Below are 19,525 nucleotides of genomic sequence, written 5' to 3'. Positions count from 1 at the left end.
AGGTCCCTGACAGAAAGAAGAGGCCCCCCTGGGCTGCCTTTCCCTGGGGCCAGGCCTGTGGAACATCTGTCTTTTAGAGATGACCACCGGCTCCCTTTCAGGAAGGGACAGGGATTGTGTTTGTCCCTCAATGGCTGTATTCTGGGGACCGTGGAAAACAAGCCAGCCAGGTGCCTCACAGGTTAATTGGCAAGAGAGCTTAACTGGCATCTCAGCAGGGATGCTGCGCATGCCCCCTGTGCCCGGAGGAAACAGAGATGGACTCCTGGCAGGAGTGTCCCTCTTGACGGTCCGAGAACCATCATGGGACCTAGGCTTTTGTGTGTCACCTGAAAATAGGATGAAGCCATGGCTTTGTGCATTGGCCAAAGGGATGTCTAAATGGTGTTAGTTTAAAGTTGACTTTGAGACCTCGCTGTCTCGGTCCTCAGTGTAGCAGAGGTGTGGCTGGGAGCCTGACGTCCACAGTCCCTGAACGCCCGTGAAAGAAGGGGCCTTCCTGGGAAGGGGTTGGGGACTTCCAACCCACCGGCTATTCTGCAGGAGGAAGATGGGACCTGCTGTCAGTATAAGTATCTGCAGCATCAGGACCCGTGGGCATCACTCTCCTGTGACCTGCAGCATCACTATGCATCGAGCAGACTGCGTTTGCAAACTCGAAACAGACTTGATTCCCAGTCGACGGATGAAATTCCTCCCTCGTGTTCTAGAATCCCAGTCCTCAGAGCTGCATGTGGAGGACGTGCTCTTAGCTCTCATGTTTGTCAAATATCACATGCCCTCCGTCACAGCTGTCCCAGACACACTTTCCATGGGGAGTGTTCGGTAGCATGGAGGATTGGAACTTTCCTCTGTGTCTCAGAGGATGCAAGGTAGAGGAAATGGCCAGAGAAGGAGGGAGGAAAAGGGCCCTCCCTGCCTGGTCAACCCAACGCAGCAGGAAGCTGGGGACCACCTGCAGGAGCCTGGGGGACTTCCAGAAAACCAATAGCTTCTGTGTGCTTCCTTTCCAGGCCAGGAGGGTAGAGCTGCTGTCTGTCTTCCTCACTCAGGGCTTATGAGGAGAGCAGTAATCCCCCTCCCTCCTGTCCCTCCCTACCCTGGCTCCACCCCAGAATGGGCACTCTCTGGTACCCACATGCCTCTGAGTCTCACCAGCCTCCTGAAACAGTATCTTCTCTCTCTCAGCCCACTGGCTTTGATGACGTCTCTGAGCAGAGTTGACCTGAGTTTGGCTTATTCTTTGCCCCAAACACACGTCCACTGTGAAGATGGGAGGTTAAGAAGAGCTGGCTCGCCTCGCTGTGTCGCTGTTTGCTTAGTGTCTTTAAGTGCAGTGGGGGCTATTCCAGAGCACTGGCGCTCCACTGAAGGGCTGTGAAATGTCCGTGGGGTCAGATGTTTTCAGCTGCGAAGTGTAGGTGCCTGTCCTGTGACATCCTGGAACATGGGTCCATCGGGACCACTTCTCTCCAACGACCAGGGCCGTGTTTTCTGAGGACCTCCATCTGGTCACAAATCTCTTAGAGAGGACTCGGGTGTGCACACGCACTCACGCATGAGGACACGCCTCCCCCTTAAAAGGCCTGGTGGCCGCGTCTTCACCATTCATGACTGCAGAAGGGGCAGCCTCGCTTTCAGACAGGCCACATTGAATGATGTATCATTGGATGGAAAGTCCATGAAAATGCGCACTACTTTTGCACAAGTAGGCTGTCATCGGGAGCATTCCAGGTAAAACTCAGTCAGACATCAACAATGCTCGACACTCTATTCGCATGGGGACCAATACAGACAAGTTTCGTTTCAATAAATATATTCAGCAGTCCACATGTACACTTATTTCCAGGAGTGCACTTCAAAGATCAAAGGCAAAGTCTGTCAACTAAGCGGCAATCAGTCTCCACTGTGCACAGGAAGGCTACATCACAGGTGCCCCCGCCCCCCCCACCAAGGCTGAGACGCTCTCCATACAGGGTCTGCGTCCGAGGAGGACTGAGCTCTGCGGCCTTGGGGGTTACTTCAATATTATTTTCTTAGCGTCATTGTTGACATCGTCTGGATTTGACCAGTTCCCTTCCTCAAGTAAACAAGATAGTGGTAAACAAGTCAAGTGGTAAATATCATGACTCAGCTAGTTTCTTTTCTATCAAAAACAAATAACAGTAAATAACAAGCACTCTAGTCATGTTCCTATGCCGCCCAGGGATGAGGCATTGACTGCATCCTGGGGAGAGCCGGGGTCCACAGCGGGCTTGTTTATGAGTTATCTGCATCCCCACTGTCCCCACAGTGTGCCTGAGGCGGAACTCCGGTGTGGGCCAGCGACTTTGCCAGCATATAAATTAAGTACTATTGAAACGCGAGCCCTCTCTGAGCTCAGCGTAATGAACATGAGACAGCATGTCCTGGTGACCAGGGTCGTGGCGTGAGAATGAATCACTCTATCATCACCTCTTTTAAGTAGCATTAGTGATAATAAATGAAGAGGCTTAATGCGACGCCCATGGTATTACTCATGCAAAAAAGCCCAGTCCATCTTGTTAAAACAATTAAAATGTGCTCGCAGGGTTTGTTAGGCCGTGGAATATGACAGCGGAGCCTGATTATTGCATGTCCCCGAATCCATCAGCATTAAGCACCCACACGGATGACTCATCGGATACAAACCGAACATGCGGATGTGGGACCTATGCTAATTCAGGACAGGATCCTCTCTGGGCCTGGGACTGCCTGCTCGCAGAGAGATGAGGCTGTCAGAGAAAATGCAATCCATCTATTTATATGTGTATTTTCCCAGAGAAATGGCATCCACCACTCATCTGTATAAAGCCCCTTGTCTGCCCAGCCTCTGGTCACATTGCCCCTCAAGCGTGGGGAATGTTGCCCCCTCCCAGCCCACACCCCAGCTGGGTTGGCAGTTGTAGATGGTCTCATCTCAGGCATGCGAAATAGCTCCCAGCATGGTTCTCGGTGAGATATCCACACTAGCTTAGCATCCCTCTGAAACCCAGACTTCTGAAGGGAATGGGCACAGAGAGCCTTCTTCCCACATAGCTGGCCATCAACATGGTCCTGCTCAGACTCTCCTCAGGCTCGTCCCCAGAAAACAAATAGTTGGGGAGAAAGTAAGTGGCCATTCCGGGGTGATACCCAGGTCCCATCTCTGTGCCCTTGTCTACCTTCTGCCCTCACTGGGTTTACTTGCTTTCAAGAGCCTGAGTTCAAAGTCCCCATAAATTGCCATAGATTTCTGGGTGAGCTGTGTTTCCTTTGTGGGGTGGGTGGGCTTCCTAAATGCCTACTCAACAGCTTAGCACAGCCCAGCAAGACCACCCTGACACCACCACCCCTGACCCACTCTTCCCCCGACACAGTGAGCCCCAGATGTCTACACTCAGCTCCGGGCACAGCAGCACAATATTCAAGACGAGCGGGCAGAGGAGTAGTGTTTCCTCGCGGAGGTGAGTGATGATCGTGTTATGATTTGATGCGAGCAGTGTCATTTTTATGATCCCCATAGAGAACTTGGTATGAATTGGAAGAAACGATTATCTTTAGAATCCTGCAGACGTGTTACACTTGGGGGAGTTCTCTATTTTAATTAAGACTCTCGCAAAGCCCCTTGAGTGGCCCTGCCCGTCCTGCTTCCGCCCGCCTTTTAATTACGCCGAGTGCTCTGTTCACTTGATCCCACATAAATTGCACGAGTGGCGGTGGAGCCATGGTGTGGAGGGGCTCGGCTCTGCATTACAGCTGGGCACACATTTACAGGAAGGGACCCCCGACTGTCCATAATGAGTCAGGGGACAGGCAACTAATAGGGTTCGCAGAGCAAGGACTTAAAGTCTTAGATGCTCATATTTATGATGGATGCTTTGCTTATGAGACGGCGGCCCCCGTGGGCTCCCAGTGAGCCTATTGGGCTAAGGCAGTCTTAGTAAGAAAGCACGGCCATTATACCTCTCCCTGCCCCAAAGAGCAGCTCTGGTTTCCACTTAATGCCCATACCGGAGCAATGTCCCCGCTGAGCGGGAGCGTCCCTTTTTGCACTGGTGTTCGCCATGAGCTCCTGGGAAGTGGACACACTGGGACACCGACCAGGAGCTCCTGGGAACTGGACGCACTGGGACACAGACCCATCCCATTACTTGAGGGCACCTGCCCCTAGGGAGGTTAGTTGTTGCCCGGTCACAAGGCCCTGCTGTCGGGGCTGCTCCTGCTCTGCTGATGAAGGTATCTATCTGCAAAGACTCCTGTCCGTCAGGCTCATGCATTCCTAGAGTTGGCTTGGACAGTAGAATTCAGACCTCGCCTTCGGGAGCGTGTTGGTGGGATGGAGTCTGAGAGGGAGACAGGGAGACTCATCCAAAGATCCCAGACGTCCCCCATGGTGACTTGCTCAGGGAGGTGTTGGTGTCCATAAGAAGTCCTGGGCAATTCTGTAACTCACAGGAGGACGGGTGGTTTAAAAACCATGCTTTAACGTCAGGCTCCCTTGTGAAAGACAGGGAAGGGGCCTCTGGGCAGGAGAGAAAGACAGATATGAACTTTGTGGAACACAGAGAATCTCCAGCGAGTGCTGACAGAGAGGGGCAGCCCTTTCATCCCCATGGCAGCCAGGGGGTCCATGCAGGTTGGGGTAGAGTGGGTTTTGGGTGAGGGGAGGACAGGGATCCTGAGATCTACTCCCTCTTGGGGAGACCAGCATCAGTCAGGTCACGGGTCTTCCTCTGCCAAACCCAGCAAATGTGCCTTCCCGAGGGTGAAGGCAGACACACAGAAAGGTCTGGGGACACCCTGCTTGTGCAGGCTGACCACCTCCACTCTGTTTCTCCTGAGACACGGTGTCACCAAGGGGGCTGGGTTTGTCACTGGGCAGGGATCCTGTTCAAAATGCCAGGCCACCTTCCCTTGACTCAACACCAGCTTTGCTCTTACTTCTTTTAGAATTGGGGATCAGAGAGATGCCTGGCCTCTCTCTCTCTCTCTCTCTCTCTCTCTCTCTCTCTCTCTCTCTCTCTCTCTCTCTCTCTCCCCGTGTCAGGACATCCAGAAAGTCAGTAAACATGGGCCTACTTGGGTTTATTCTCTATTTATGAACCCATAGTTTCCTGGTGAGTTACCTCATGGGCTGTCCCACCTTTGGGTCAAGGTTTTCTGAAAAGCTACAGTGGCCAAAGTGTAGGCGTGATTGTCCAGTTCTGTGCCCACCCAGTTCCTTCCTGAGGCAGCATTTGATCCCCATGGTCATTGTCAGCTTCTGTCCCTGGGCCACTGGGACCCTGCTCCCACATGCCCGGGTCAGAACCAGACCAACTACACCAGTTCCACACGTGCTCTCAGGCTCTGCGATAGAGCCCACATGCTGCCATCATGTCAGAGCTGCCTCTGGGCACCCGGTGCAGAGAAGAGCCTAGCTAGTGGGTACACTCTGCCACGGCTTTCTCCCAAGGGCCTCCTGTTGGCTCTGACCTGTCTCGACCAGCCAGGAGTCGCCAAGGTCACCATGACAAACAAGGACAGAAACCTCTCCGGCTTTGAGTCCACTCATTACAACACACAGAGGCTCTCAGCGACCCTCCAGGACAGAGCGGAACGGCCCCTGAAGTCCAGAGACTCTCGGTCTTTCACAGCTCGTCTCCAAAATGTCAGGGCATGAAGGTCCAGGGGAACCACGGACAAGAGTCCACAGGAGGCTCAGGAAACAAGGGGAGCAAGGAGATGAGAGCGTCTGAGGACAGCATGGGCACTTGATGGCTCTGTTTTGCCCTCCTTGTGACATCAGGGCCAAAGACACCTGGGTGGGCACAGGGGCTCTTGGTCCTGCTCTGTCTAGGTCACACTGATGTCAGCTTGAATTTAGGCTGCAGGAAATGCCATCCCATTATGTGTGAAAGTCCAGACAGCTCTCCTACCTTGTTCTTGCTCCCAGCTTGGCCCCTCTGCACCTCCCCACCTGCTCACACAGGGATACTTGGGGCTCTGGGCCTTCGCCAGGCACAGCCAGGAGGCCAGTGGATGTGCTGGGCTTTCTCCCCTGCATACGAGCAAGCAGAGGTGACTGTCAGTTGTGGTAGGAGGGGCCTCTTCCCCGCTCGTCCCTTCCTGAGCACCTACAGGGCATGGGTCCCACGGGGACTGCACATGAGCTGACAGTGCTGAGCTCCTGGGCTGGCTCCCAGGAACCTTGCAGGTTGTCAGGCTCCCAGACTCTGAGGCATGGTCATCTCCTGTGCTGGTCATCACAGCCTCAGAGGCCCCCATTCACCTGTTTCCTAAGCTCATGGTTGCCCTGGCCCACTGCTGGCTCACAGCTGCAGTGCCCTTTTGCCAGCTTGGTAGAAGAGTCAGGGGGCAGGGGGGTTACGCAAAGGCCGATCCCACAAGGAAGGGAGGAGACGCAGTTCATTTCCGTCCCCATGACAGTCGGGGGAACAATGACACAGAACCGAGATGAGTGAGTGAAAGGCACACAGAGGCCCAGCTGCACGGAGCCGTCATCGCAGGACAGGGCCCCCGCCCACAGCCCCAACACCATTAACGTGCATGTCAGCCCTGGTGTGGTTCTGCCTGGGACTTGCGGCGGGACGGTTCTGCAGAGAGAATGAAGAGCATCCTTGGGGACAGGTCTCCGTTGCTGTAGGAGAGTCTTCATTATTCAGCCTTTGTGGGCCTTTCCCTGTATTTGTGTAAAGATTAAATTGCTCCTGATCTCCGGTGTGTCTGCTCCACCAACTGTCATAGGTCGGCGACCTTGATGCGGCGGAGATAATGGATACACCGCCCGCGTGCAGGGCACTGCTGTTCCCCCACAGCCCTCCACTCACCCATTGTTACCCATCCAGAGCAATTACATAAAAATACAAGAAGTCGCCTCACTAGGAATTCCTCTGTCATCCTGGGACCTGGGACCGCAGCCCGGCCCTGTTGGAGACCTGATCTGTCAGAGAGAGGCTGCCCAGGTGACTGTGGCAGTGTCCTCTGAGGGGCCTGCCAGGGACAGAGAAAGTAGCATCCCACAAGCCTGCTCCCCTTACACCCGAGACTTGCATGTGCCAAGCCTCCTTTCAGGTGGCCTCGTCTGCTCAGTTCTTCCTGCCAACACGGACATTCAATGAAACTTGTGGGAGCCATGTAGGGCTTACACACACAGACCAACCTTCCCATGCAGACTCTCCATCCAGAGTCACCAAGACCTGCCTCAGACCATAGGGTGGCGCCATTATTGATTATACCCAACATCGGTTGAGATAAGAATGTCTTGGATCCCCTCTCCTTCCTCTCTGTTCCCACCGTCTCTTTTCCTGCTTACATGAACATGGTACGGCCCTCCCTGCAGCTGACCCAGATCGTTCCTGATGGCCTGACACACAACCCTCCACAAAGCAGGCCTCTTTCAGGGTATGGCTCACTCTCCACTGACCGGTCTCACAGACCCTCCGCCTGCGGCCCAGTGATGCGTGCCAGCTGCTGGCCCACCCCATGGCCACGGGAAAAAAAAAGGGAGCGCAGAGCTCTGTCCAGTCCAGGCAGAAGGGACCAGGCCCAGTCCAATTCTATTGGGGTCCACCGAGAAGGGACCAGGGTCACCTCCTGCTCCGCCACGCAGTGCCTCTTCCAGCCCTGATGAGGGGCTAAGATGCAGGGATGGGGTTTTCAGGGCGCCACCCTCGAGGACACATCCAGGTGGGGAGCCTGGAGGAATCTGCATAAGCCAAACATCCCAACGTCAGCCCCCCTCCACCGCCCACCAGCCCACCAGCCAGCCACCCAGGCCTGAACACCTCCCTACAGTCTCCCAGGGGGTGACCCTCATCCCTCCCAGGCGACCCCTCCTTGGCAGCCAGAGGACAGTGTCTGAATGAGTGACTGTGTAACCCAGGCTGCCCCCTCATCCAAGTCTGGGCCCCCTGTTCAAGAGGAAAACATGGCCTTGGTGTGAGGATGTCACCCAGCTCTGGGGGCAGGGACCTCAGTCTCCAGCAACCAGCCACGTCTGGGGCAGGCCAGCCAGGCCACTCAGAAGTCCTGCCCACACCTGGAAGGGAACTTCAGGAGCCCCTGGTGCCAGAAAGCCGCCAAGCTCACCATGGGAACCAGGTAGCAGGAGGATGTGCCAGGGAGCATGCTCAGGGTGCAGCTTGCTGAGTGCTTGGGTTTTTGCCCCAGCCATTTCGACACCCTAAAAGTCCACCATCTCACCACGGGCCCACATCCTGGGTTCTCGTCCCCTTGAGGCTCAAACTGCCCACAGATGATGGCCCTGCTGGCCTTCCTTCCCCGTCTCCCACGAACCCCAGCCCTCTGCCGTGGTTCAGGATTCATCTCTCAGGGACCCCTTCTCAGACTTGCAACTTCTTGCTTCATTGAGAACCTGCTTTCATCCTCCTGACACTGTCGCTCTGTCCTGGGCACCTCACATCGCTCAGTTGCCCATTTCCCATCCTAACGCCCACCTGCTCGCAACCGTGCTGCTCCAGCTTGGGGAATTGTGGGATGGCACTGTGCTCTGGTCGGCTCCCAGCGTCCACATGCAGGGCAGAGTGCCGGCCGCTCTTCCCTTGACTCTGTGGCATGACTTCCACCTTCGTTAAAGCCCCTCGGTGAATACCACCAGATCCCTCTGCTGCTCATCCTGGGCCTTGGGGTAGGTCCAGGGCAGTGGTCTCCGCATGGCCCCCACACTCACAGAGCTGTACTGTAGCTCAAAATGCAGATGGACCAGGGTCACTTTGCTATGCCTGCTGCTCTGCCATGGTTTGGATGTATCGAATGGAGATGGAGTGTGGACAATGACCTAGAAATTTAGGAAGGGCACTGCCTACACTTGGACACATTCAGGGATCCCTACATTGTACGCATGCTGGGAAGGAGAACTCCGTGTCAATCACTGGAAGCCACTGTGTCAGTGTCACGCTGGCTGTGTTAGAGGCATGTGGGCCCCTGACAGTACTTTCTTGCTTGTCTCTGGGCCACTGATGTCCAGCCCTGGGTTAGGCTCAGGCTGAGACCTCGTCATCCTGGGTGTGGGTGGCACCCCTGCCAGGGGCATGCTGGAAAGCTCAGGGAGGGTGCTCTTTACTCCATGGGTTCATCCGTCTCTCCTTCACTGTCCTGTTTGAACATGTCTGAGTTTACGAGGAGATTGTGCATGTGAATGTTTGTACATCTGGTGTCTTGGTATGTGACTGACTCTATGATGGTATTACAAGTGCACACACAGGGTGTGGTTTATCTTTCTGTGCAAATATGACATCAGTATGAAGATATGGGTGGATTTTAGCCTGTTAATCAGGTCCCACCTTGATGACCTCATTTGGAGGTGCCACTGAGACAAATGGCTCTCTGGAGGAAGACCACTCTCTCTCTCTGCGTTCACCTTCCTGCTGGGGAGCCACTCTAAGACCTGTGAGAGAACCCTGTGATGCATCCATCATCGCCGAATCCACACGAGAGTTCATACCCACCTGCCAGTGATGTCCCTGCATTCTGCATCATTGCAGGTGGCTTCGTGAGTCTGAAGAGGGACATATGGTTGTGTTAGTCTGGGTAGACTAGAGAAACAAATTCATGGACATTCATATATGTATAAGAAAGAGGTTTGAATTCAAGAGCTATTGAATATTGAGAAAACATCCCAGCCAAGTCCAGATCAAGTCCATAAGTCCGATATTAGCTCATATGTCAGATACAAGTCTATAAGTTCCTCTTCAGACGCACACAGCACGTGCAATGACGCTGAATGCAGGAAGATCACAGGCCAGTGGGTGGAGAGTCCTGTGGATCCAGTGACATTGTAAGCATCCCGGTGCTGGCAGGGGTCTCCACGTGGCTTCTCCATTTCCAGGGCACAGGGTCTATCAGTGTAGTGCTATGTTTCTTCTCATTAAAGCATCTCTCAGGGAGGGAGCCATGAGATAGTGTATCTCCTGCCTCCAAGGAGGAAATTCCAGAGTTCCCAGAGTCCTCAGGAGAAGGCCATGCCCACACGGAGGCCTCATTGGCTATGAAGAATTGACAGACTAGACTCAACCCCTTCACTCTTAATCCTCTCAAGTCCCAAAGTGACACCAGATGATGTAACTACCACAATGGAGTAGCTTTTGACCCACAGACATGAGTTGGACTGGGCTGGGCCGTTTCCCTGATATACAATTACTTCTTGATACAAAGTGCTTTCTTACACACCTATGAGTGTCTCTGGATTTGTTTCTCCAGTCAGCCCGGCCTCACACATTATGGTACCTTGGAAGTGGACAACTAGAGAAGCAAATCATGAAGATGGAGAGTGGAGATTTGTCTGACCTCTGCTCCTCACAGCATTTCTTCTTTGGTTAGCCAGAGATCAGATATGACCATACAGTTTATTGGGTAATTTGCTGGAAAGAATATGGGAAGATAAAATTTTGAATCCTTTCTTTGGTTGTTGTATTTGCTTATTCCTGTTATAATGGTTTAAGTGAAAGTAATTAATGTAAATTTTGAGCTCAGAAGGCAAAATGGCCTCTTGATCTTCTTTTCTTGGTCAAAATGGCTGGCAGAGGTCAAAATGGCTGGCAGGGGCTTGGCCCTGGCTTGACGCAGTCAGAGGTCTAAGGCCACATTGCATATGAATGGAATCATTTAGAACAGGTTGCATTAGAGTGTTTTAAGGATATGCTTAGGATCTTGCTGTACAAGGATGATCTCTGTTTCTTCTTACTGTTGTTATTGACATAATGTTTGGTTGAAATCATTATTGAGAAATCTTAAAATAGAGAGTTTTTAAGCCCACCGCCTTTAGCCATTGCACTGGATCTTTAAATGGGTATAGGACATGCCTGCAAAGAATGCTCCGAAGATAAGTCGTACCCAGTGCCTTGAGTTCTCAGTACAGTTGCGCTAGAATGGACTGGCTGAGAGCGCTGTTGACAGACTGAAAGAGGACAAGGAGCTTTTTGGCTGTTTAGATTTTGAACTCGAGGTTTGTTCCAAACACTGGAAAAATGCAGAGCCATGGAGACAGTCTTTTCTCTAGGACTGAATGGTAATGGTGCAGAGCCATGGAGAAAGTCTTTTCTCTAGGACTGAATGGTAATGGAAGCCTGCAGGCAGCTTGAAGTGCTCACTAGGTGGGTGACCACATGGAGCCACTTGTGGAGTGGAAGTGGGAGAAAAGCAACAACAGAAAGGCGGGTTGAGTCTGGCCAATGACACGCATGGACCTAGTTCACAGGGACTAGAGGGGAAGACGAGAGTGGGTTGGCTGGTCTGAAGTTTAAAGAGTTGATCAGAACCCGATCCTAGGCAGCCTTACGGCATGACCTAGCCCAAGGGGACTAGTGTTGTTGAGAATTTGTGCTGGGTCCAAGTTTGAAAGGGCACCTGGAGATGCTAAGTGAGGTAGCCCACATTGAGATGACCAGAATGAAGATGAGATTGCTGAGCCTGTGAACTGGTGCTCATTGCTGCTGACATTATGGGTGGCCTGTCCCGATTTGAGTTTGCTTATGGATGCGGACTCACGAGGTTTCAACTAGAATGAAGATTCTCCACATCAAAGAACATGCTTATCTCCTCAGAGCACATTGCTAATATAAGTGGGCAATGTAGAAATCAGATCCCCAAAATGGTGGGTATAAAGACATGAAGTGGCTGGCTATCAAACTTTCATGGGTGGGGGAATATGCTCACAGGACAGGATTAAGGTGTAACTTTTCATATAATGCAACAGTTGGACATAGAATATTTTGTTTTGTTCACTTATAAAATATTATGTTTAAATAAAGATTTTGCATTTTGAGTTGTATGCATTTTAGCTTTATCCTATTAAACACAAATATGATTTTACTATTGTTTTGTTTTAAAATTATTTATAATTAAATAATTGTGTATAAGTGCCAATTTGGCAAGGGATGGACTGTGATAGTTAGGTTTTATGTGTCAACACGGTGCCTGTAAGAAGATATGGGTGGAATTTAGTCAATCAGGTTGCAGCTTGATTACCTCATTTGGAGGTGCCTCTGAGATAACTGGCCCGGGAGATGGGCCCTCTCTCTCTCTGTCTTCACCTTCCTGTTAATGAGTCACACTGAGACTTGCATGAGCCCTGGAGATGTGTCTACCATCATTGGATCCACAAGACTTTGCACCCACCTGTCTGTGATGTTCCTGCATTCTGCATCATTGCGTGTGGCATCACGAGTCTGAAGAGGGACTAACGTACAAGTTTTGGACTTATGGACTGGAGTTGGACTGGCTTTTTTCCTTATTTACATTTAATTCTTGATATAAAGCTTTCTTCCACATCTTTGAGTGTCTCTGAATTTATCTCTTTAGTCAACTAGACCCAAAACATGGGACTATGAGGGGCCAGTAGAAGAGGAAGTGAGTGTACGTACATGTGTACATGGGAGTGAAGAGGCGTATGGTATCGTGTGAGTGCATTTGTGAATGTGTACATAAACTCATGTTCATGTGAGTGTATGTGAGTAAAGGTGTCATTTGGAAATGTATGTGTGTGATTGTGTGTGCTTATGTGAGTGAATTTACATGTGTATGTGTACTGCATGAATGCAGAAGCACATGTATAGACTGAGTGTCAGTGTGTTTATGTGTACATCTGCATATGTGTATTTATGTGAGTGTTTGGATTTAAGTGATTGTGCTTACCTGAGTGTGCGTATGTATACACCTGTGCTGTGTGTTCGCTACAGCTGTATGCACATGTATTTTTGTGCCTATGTTTGTATGGAATGGGTTTGCTTGTGTGCGTGCATGTGCATGTGAGTCTGTATACACCAGTCCATTGTGTTCACTACAGCTATGTGCGTGTGTGTTTGAATGTGTGTGAGTGTGTTAGTGTGTGTGTAGACACCAGTTCATTGCATTCACTACAGCTATGCGCATGTGTATGTGTGTGTGTTTGCATGTGTGTTAGTGTGTATAACCTGTTCATTGTGTTCACTACATTTAAGTGCATATGTATGTGTGGGTATGTTTGTGTGTGTGATTGTGTATTCACCTGTTCAGTGAGTTCACTGCAGCTGTGTGCACATTTATGTGAGTGTGTGGGACTGTGGGGGTGAATGTGTGTGTTGTACACACTGGCCCCATGCATGTACGTGGTGTGGTTGTGTGTCAGCATTTCTCACGGAGCATATGCTCCATCTGCCCATCTCTCTCTGCTCCCCAGGACCAGGTGTCTCCCCCTTCCCTCTCGACGATGTCAGCAGGCCCCTCCATTACACTGATCATTCCGCTCAAAGTCAAACCTGATAAGAAACAAGGGTTAGAAACAGAAAACTGGCTCTCAGCGCTGCCTCCTGAGGACTGCACACAAACAGCCCCTGCCCAGCCCTCCACTGTCATCACATGGGGGCCAGCCACTCCGAGGGTCCCGTAATCAGAGGGTCCATCTGCAACCTTTGTGTGCTGGTGGCAGCCCCTCTTGCGGAGCCTGCCCTCCCTGGCCAAGCTGCCCCCAGCCCTCGGGTCAGAGACCACGGTTTTGATGGATTACGGGTTTGTAACGGTTTCTGCCAGCTGACATCTTTTATTGGCAGGGAGGATGAGCCAGTAACCCTTGATATAATTATTGCATTAAAGCCCCCGCACCTCTGTGTTGCTGGTGCTTGTCCAGGGATCAATGTGAAGATAATTTCAAAAATGAATAGTAAGTATTGATCGTCCCTTGGTGGAGGCTTATCAGCGGCCGCGGCAGACCACTGTAGATTATAACTTCAATGTCATTTATGATGATATGATACGTGTGTCGAGCAGCCACTTAAACAAAGGGCTGATTTAATTCGCAGTGGGTTTTTGTAGTGTGATGGGTAATAAATCACAATTATGTAATTTTTAGCAATGAACACATTTGGTCGTGGTGGAGGGCAGCCCCTCGGAGATGGCCGAGTGACCGGAGCGGGAGGGCCACAGCAGAACCCTTCTGAATGATTGGGCCGTACTTGATTCTGGCATTCAGGTGACCTTGGGGTCTCTGTTGGCAGCTGCTGGTTAATTCTCCTCACTCAGGACACAGTTTAAGTTTCTGTCTGTCTGCCAATTACCTGACATTTTCAACTTATCACCTTCTATTTTTAAATGATTGGAGGCATGCTCACATTTTGACATCCACCCGCCCCCCTGCAGTCGGTGGTGGTATTTATGGCAGCAGCAGCTCTCTGTCACACTGCTGCAGCATCTCCTGCCCTCCCATACTCACAGCCCCCCCCCCCCTAAGGACAGGCAGAGAAATCCGGGCACCCCCTCCCCTTGAATTTCCAGCACACCCCTGGTTAGAGGCTGTCGCCTTCCCGGTACCCAGCTTCAGTTCCTCGCATGCTCAGAGGCTGGCAAATGGGCTCTCAGGAAGCTGAGTGGGGGCTTGCCCCTTACAAACAATTCCCTGCCATGTGAATTATGGAGGAATGTGGGGTCGGCATGAGCCGAGGGATCCGCTGTGAGGAGTATGTGGGACTGTGACCAGGAAGGACAGCCAGGCTGGCTGATGCCTGAGTGTCACTGTGGAGCCATGCCTTAGGGGTGGGGGTGGGGAGCAGCTCTGGAGAAAGACTGACCAGGATCAGTGTGAGAGCAGAGCCCTGTCTTCAAGAGCTGAGTGGGGCCTGAGGTTAAAGGTCAGAGAGTCCACCTGAGGTTAAAACCCAGGGACTCTGAGCAAAGGTTTTCTTTGGGCACCATATTGGGGGGCTGTGACACAGAGCACATCTGTCCCTGTCCCCTGTTCAGGTAGCATTCTCCCATGGTGTCACAACCACAGGGAATCCCACCCTACTGTAATCAAAGCCCCCCACCCTTGCTAGTGAACCCAGCAACAAGGGCCTTTCCAGAGACGGGGGGGGATGGGGGACGGGGGGGAACAGCCACTCTGCCACCACTGCCCTGTCATGCCCTCTGCTCATGGTGACACAGCTCTGCGTGGGACCCACGGTACTGTGCTCGCTGCTGACTGAAGGCTGGAGGTTCAATTCCAGGCGCACGGACCTTGGAAGAAAGGCCCAGAGATGGCTGGCCACTGCAGGAGCCCGCTGGGGCAGCACCTAGCTCTGACTAGCTCTCCTTCCAGCTTGCCACAGGCCTCACCCCACAGAGGCATCCACGGGTCTTAGCTCATGGGCCTTACTCTCCCCCACAGCAAGGCGTCAGCACAGCGCCCAAGTGTCCCTTTCCATGTGCCCTCACAGAGAACAACATTGTGTTTTCGATTCAATGACTGACTTCCTGCATCCCATTACAGCCTGCATGCTAGTCCAGCCAGCGTGCTCTCCCACCCAAGCCCCTCGATAAAACAAGTGCCCTATTGGCCTGTGGTTGCACAGAGCAGGATGTGCTCCAGTGACCAGCCACCCATCTGACAGGGGGCATGCTCACTGGGCATCTCCGCTTCTTTCCCTCCCCAACTAGTCTTAAAGGCGGCCTGCTCTCCCTACTTTTGGCTGTGGCCAAATCCCCAGAAGAGGCCTCAGTGCAGACCCTTGTTCTTGGATGAAGCAACAAGCCCCCTGACCAGTGGAAGTCCCACCTGAGCCCTGCCTGGGGCTGTAACATGGGCTCTGGCCATGCCATGTGGTCAGCAGCAGCAGCACTCTTTGCCACGTTGGTTTCTCTGAAGTTTTCTGAAAGCTCTGCCATCCTCCTTGAAGACTGGGTGGCTGGCGCTGTCTCGCTGACTCCTGGTCTAGCGCTTCACTTTGGGCACTGGCATCTGGGCGTGAGTGTAGCCCCCGAGGCACCCGACCATGCCGCTGGCTGCAGTTGGGCACCGTCCTGGTGATTACGGCCCAGGGTGGCCCCGTGAGACAGAGTACAATTGCCTTAAAGTGTTTTTCTCTCTCTCGGCTTCATGGCCTCAGGTCACCATTGGATGGGTTCAGTCCACCTGTGTGCTGGCCCTGACCCTCTGAGGAGGGTCACACCAGATGACAAACAGAAGGACTTCACTTCTTAGAGGCAGGTGTGCTACTACACAAGGCAGGGGCCCTGCTGCTGGTGATGTAAAAGTGCAGCTGCTGGGGCAGGTGGGCTCCTCTGAGGGCAGGGAGCTTGCCCAAGGCTCAACAAGGCTCAGAAGGTAGACAAGATGACCAGCACTAGCCACAGAAGATCAGTGGTCAGTTGTGGGAAGTGGGAAGTTGTGGGCAGGGAAGTGGTTGAGGTCAGAGGATGTCTGGTCCACAGAGACAGAGAGAGGATGGTCCACAGAGACACGGACGAGGCTGGTCCACAGAGGAAGCTGGTCCACAGAGACAGAGAGAGGCTGATCCACAGAGACACGGAGGAGGATGATCTACAGAGACACGGACGAGGATGATCCACAGAGACAGAGGAGGCTGATCCAGAGACACGGACGAGGATGATCCACAGAGACAGAGAGAGGAGGCTAGAGAAGCAGGCATGATGTTAGGAAGTCAGGATTGAGGTGGAGCTCAGTTTTAGGAACATGGGACATTTTTGATCCTGCTGTCCGCTGTCTTCATGTTCAGATGAATTTTCCATTTAATAGCTTCCTAAGTAATCATTTTGAAAAGTTATAGCGATGAAATACTCGAGTCTTTAGATTTCCCCCAATTTAAGGCCTCATTAACTCTGTAATAAGGATACAGTCGGAGTGGCAGTGGCTTACTCTACTTAAGGGTCAGCCTGCGCCGGGCAAGGACGGCCGGAATCCTCAGATTTCTGGCATTCCTTTTCTTCTGTGAGCGGATGAGCCTCCGTTTGAACTCTCGACCAGAGGGTGAGGCTTGCTCCCTCCCAGTAGACATGAAATGGCATGAGCCACTCTTAGGCTGCCTGTTCTTCAGGAGGGCTGGGCTGGGTTTGCTTGGATCATTCTGGATGACGCCGTCCCGGGTGGAGGGACGCGGGAGGCACACGCCCGTTGAGCTGGCCTGCTGGGTCAGCCGTCAGACCAGGGCTGTAGGGAAAGAGCCAGCAGCAGCCGGGTGGATGAGCTGTTCTCAACCTCTGGCTGTGGGGCTCTTCATAGACTATGAGCCCAGTGTGGTGGTGCGCCTTATCTTCGGGATGAAAGACACCAGGCATTCGGTTGGCCTTTTCTCGTTGCTGTTCATTCATGCGTGTTTGCTTTTGCCTGAGCTGTGGAATCTCCACGCCCCCAGCCCAGCTCACCCCACGTGGGGCAGAGGAGGTCTAGGCCCCATAGGGTTGCCGCCCTCTGTGTGTCTCTCTGCAGGGCTATCAGGTGGACTGAACGCTGTAGGGTCACCCGCATGGGCCACTCTATAGCTTTGTTACCCCGTGGAGCTCAGAGCAAGACTACTTGAACTTCCAACCTCTAAGCAGCTGAGCACCTAGTACCAAGGGGTTTCTTGGCCTTCTGCACTCTCCCATAAGAAAACAGAAGCCTTCTTGTCACTCCTAGAGACAGACACACAGCGTGTAATCAGAGCTTTGTCCCCTCCACAGCTGCCCCTCCCTGCCTGGGGATTGATCTTCGAATCAAGCCTTTATTTACTCAGTATGAGCCCAGTTCTTCAGATGCAGAATGAATGCCAGCTCCTCCACTGGTGCATCTTGCCCAAGACAAACTGCCCTCCTCTGAGGATGGGGTCCTGTCCAGGCAGGGCCACCAGGGTCAGGGGTCTTGTCTCTGGGCATTGCTTTCATAGTTTGCCGAGGATGGCAGCTGAGAATGCAGTGATGATGGAATGGTGACGAGCTGTCTGCGAGCAAACTCGGAGAGAAAGGTTGGCCCTGTCCTTGTGGACCCCGGCCTATCAGACTTCCTGGGGGGAAGCTCCCCGGTATCAGCCAACATGTCTGAGCAGCAGGGAGCATCAGAAATCAGCAGGCAGAGGACTGGGCAGCATCCACAGCATGAGTTCTGGGTCCACAGTATGGCTTCTGGGGGTTGTGGTGTCAGCGACTTGTCTGAACAGCAGTGGGGGGATAGAGGGCTGGGTTCTAGCAGGCAGAGGACTGGACAGTGTCCACAGTGTGGCTTCTGGGGGGTTTTCATCAGGGTCACATGCACCCCATTCCACTTACCTTGCCTTAGCAGAAGGGTCGGGGATGTGGATCAATCAATGTATCAGACGATTCTGAAATAATTACTATTGATCGGAGGGAGACCGAGATTCTCGCCTTCTATTTGAATATTGATGTCGATGGCATGCTGAAAACCCAGTGTCTGGGAGCATAATGGCCAAGAGGACCACCCCACTGGCTCATGCCAGCCACACTGGCCGTGTCTCCTCCTGGCTGCCCTCTACCCAGAAGACCAGGTGGATCCGACTCCTGGAAGGTGCTGACATCAGGGCACTTGTTAGGGTGCTTGCCGGACTTGAGCAGGTTATAGGGAAGCCCCAGGGGCAGTGCAGAGCCTGCACTTCCTAGGGGCAGGGAAGGATGACCTCCAGGGCTGATGGCACAAGGAGGGGCAGAGCTAGCTGGACCCTGGCACAAGGAGCCACGTGCAAGGGGTGCTCTCACAGTGTGTGGGCTTGGCGGCTGTTTCCCATGGCTGGGTGGAAGGCACCCAGCCGGAGGGTCTGGTTCCGCCCTGCTTGGTCCCGTGTGGCCCAGGGACTGGGTACAGAGGTGGCAGACCTACATCACGCACCGGGGCTCAGCCTGCCTTTCAAGTGGCTTAGTCAGTCTGCGTAGGTCGAGTGAAGGGGTGCCTTTAAGAAGGCAGTGCTCAAGACTTCAGCACTGCCAGCTGCCACATGCCCAGCTAACCATCTGGGCACCCTTGAGGCCACCCTTATGGACAACAAAATGACCCCTGCCTGATCTAGGCCCTCTCCACCATCACTGCAAAGTTTGAGGTCACTGTGGCAGCCCAGCCCATGGAGAGCCTCCCTCAATTCCCACTGGCTCTCCGCTCTACTGGACATCACGGCCCTTTCTCATGACGGGCCTCCCCTGAGGACTCCTCCCAGGTAGGGAACCTGAGTCGTGGCATGAAGCTGGAATGGACAGGAAGGCAGGCACCGCTGCCCCTGAATTGTAGTGCTGCCGAAGCGCACTGAAAACGCCCAGGGCTTCCAGGAGAACGGCAGCTCAGAAGAAACTCCACCCGGCGGCCTTTGAGAAGTTAGGCTGCTCAGAGTTCTTGACTGCATGAGGATATGAGCTTCCACAGTGGAGTCTCGACCAAGGCTCACCCCACTGAACTCCATTGACACTGAACCCATTCCGACTCAGAGTGACCTCAAATAGGTTTAGGGAGGCTATGCAGGATCTGAAGGATTCTCCTGGAGGGGTGTGATCAGTAGGAATGGTGTGGCTGGAAGCTCGTACAAGTTCATGCATTTTGTTTACATGAGAGTTACCCCAAAGTCCGAAACCCCAGAATGGCATGAGTTGGTAGGCATGTTGAATGGGGTACACTGAGATGAATGAAACTGGAAACAGGAGTTCCAGATGGACAGCGAGTGGTCCAGCACCCCAGAGGGTGTGAGGTCAGAGGTGAAGTCCTCCTGGAAAAGACCTGAAAGGAGCATCTTAGCAAGCCGGCTGACAGCATTTGGTGGCAGGAGTAGGACTAGAGCTCAGT

This window comes from Tenrec ecaudatus, chromosome 15, assembly GCF_050624435.1.
Source record: "Tenrec ecaudatus isolate mTenEca1 chromosome 15, mTenEca1.hap1, whole genome shotgun sequence".
NCBI lineage: Eukaryota > Metazoa > Chordata > Mammalia > Afrosoricida > Tenrecidae > Tenrec > Tenrec ecaudatus.
Note: the sequence above shows the minus strand (reverse complement) of the source record.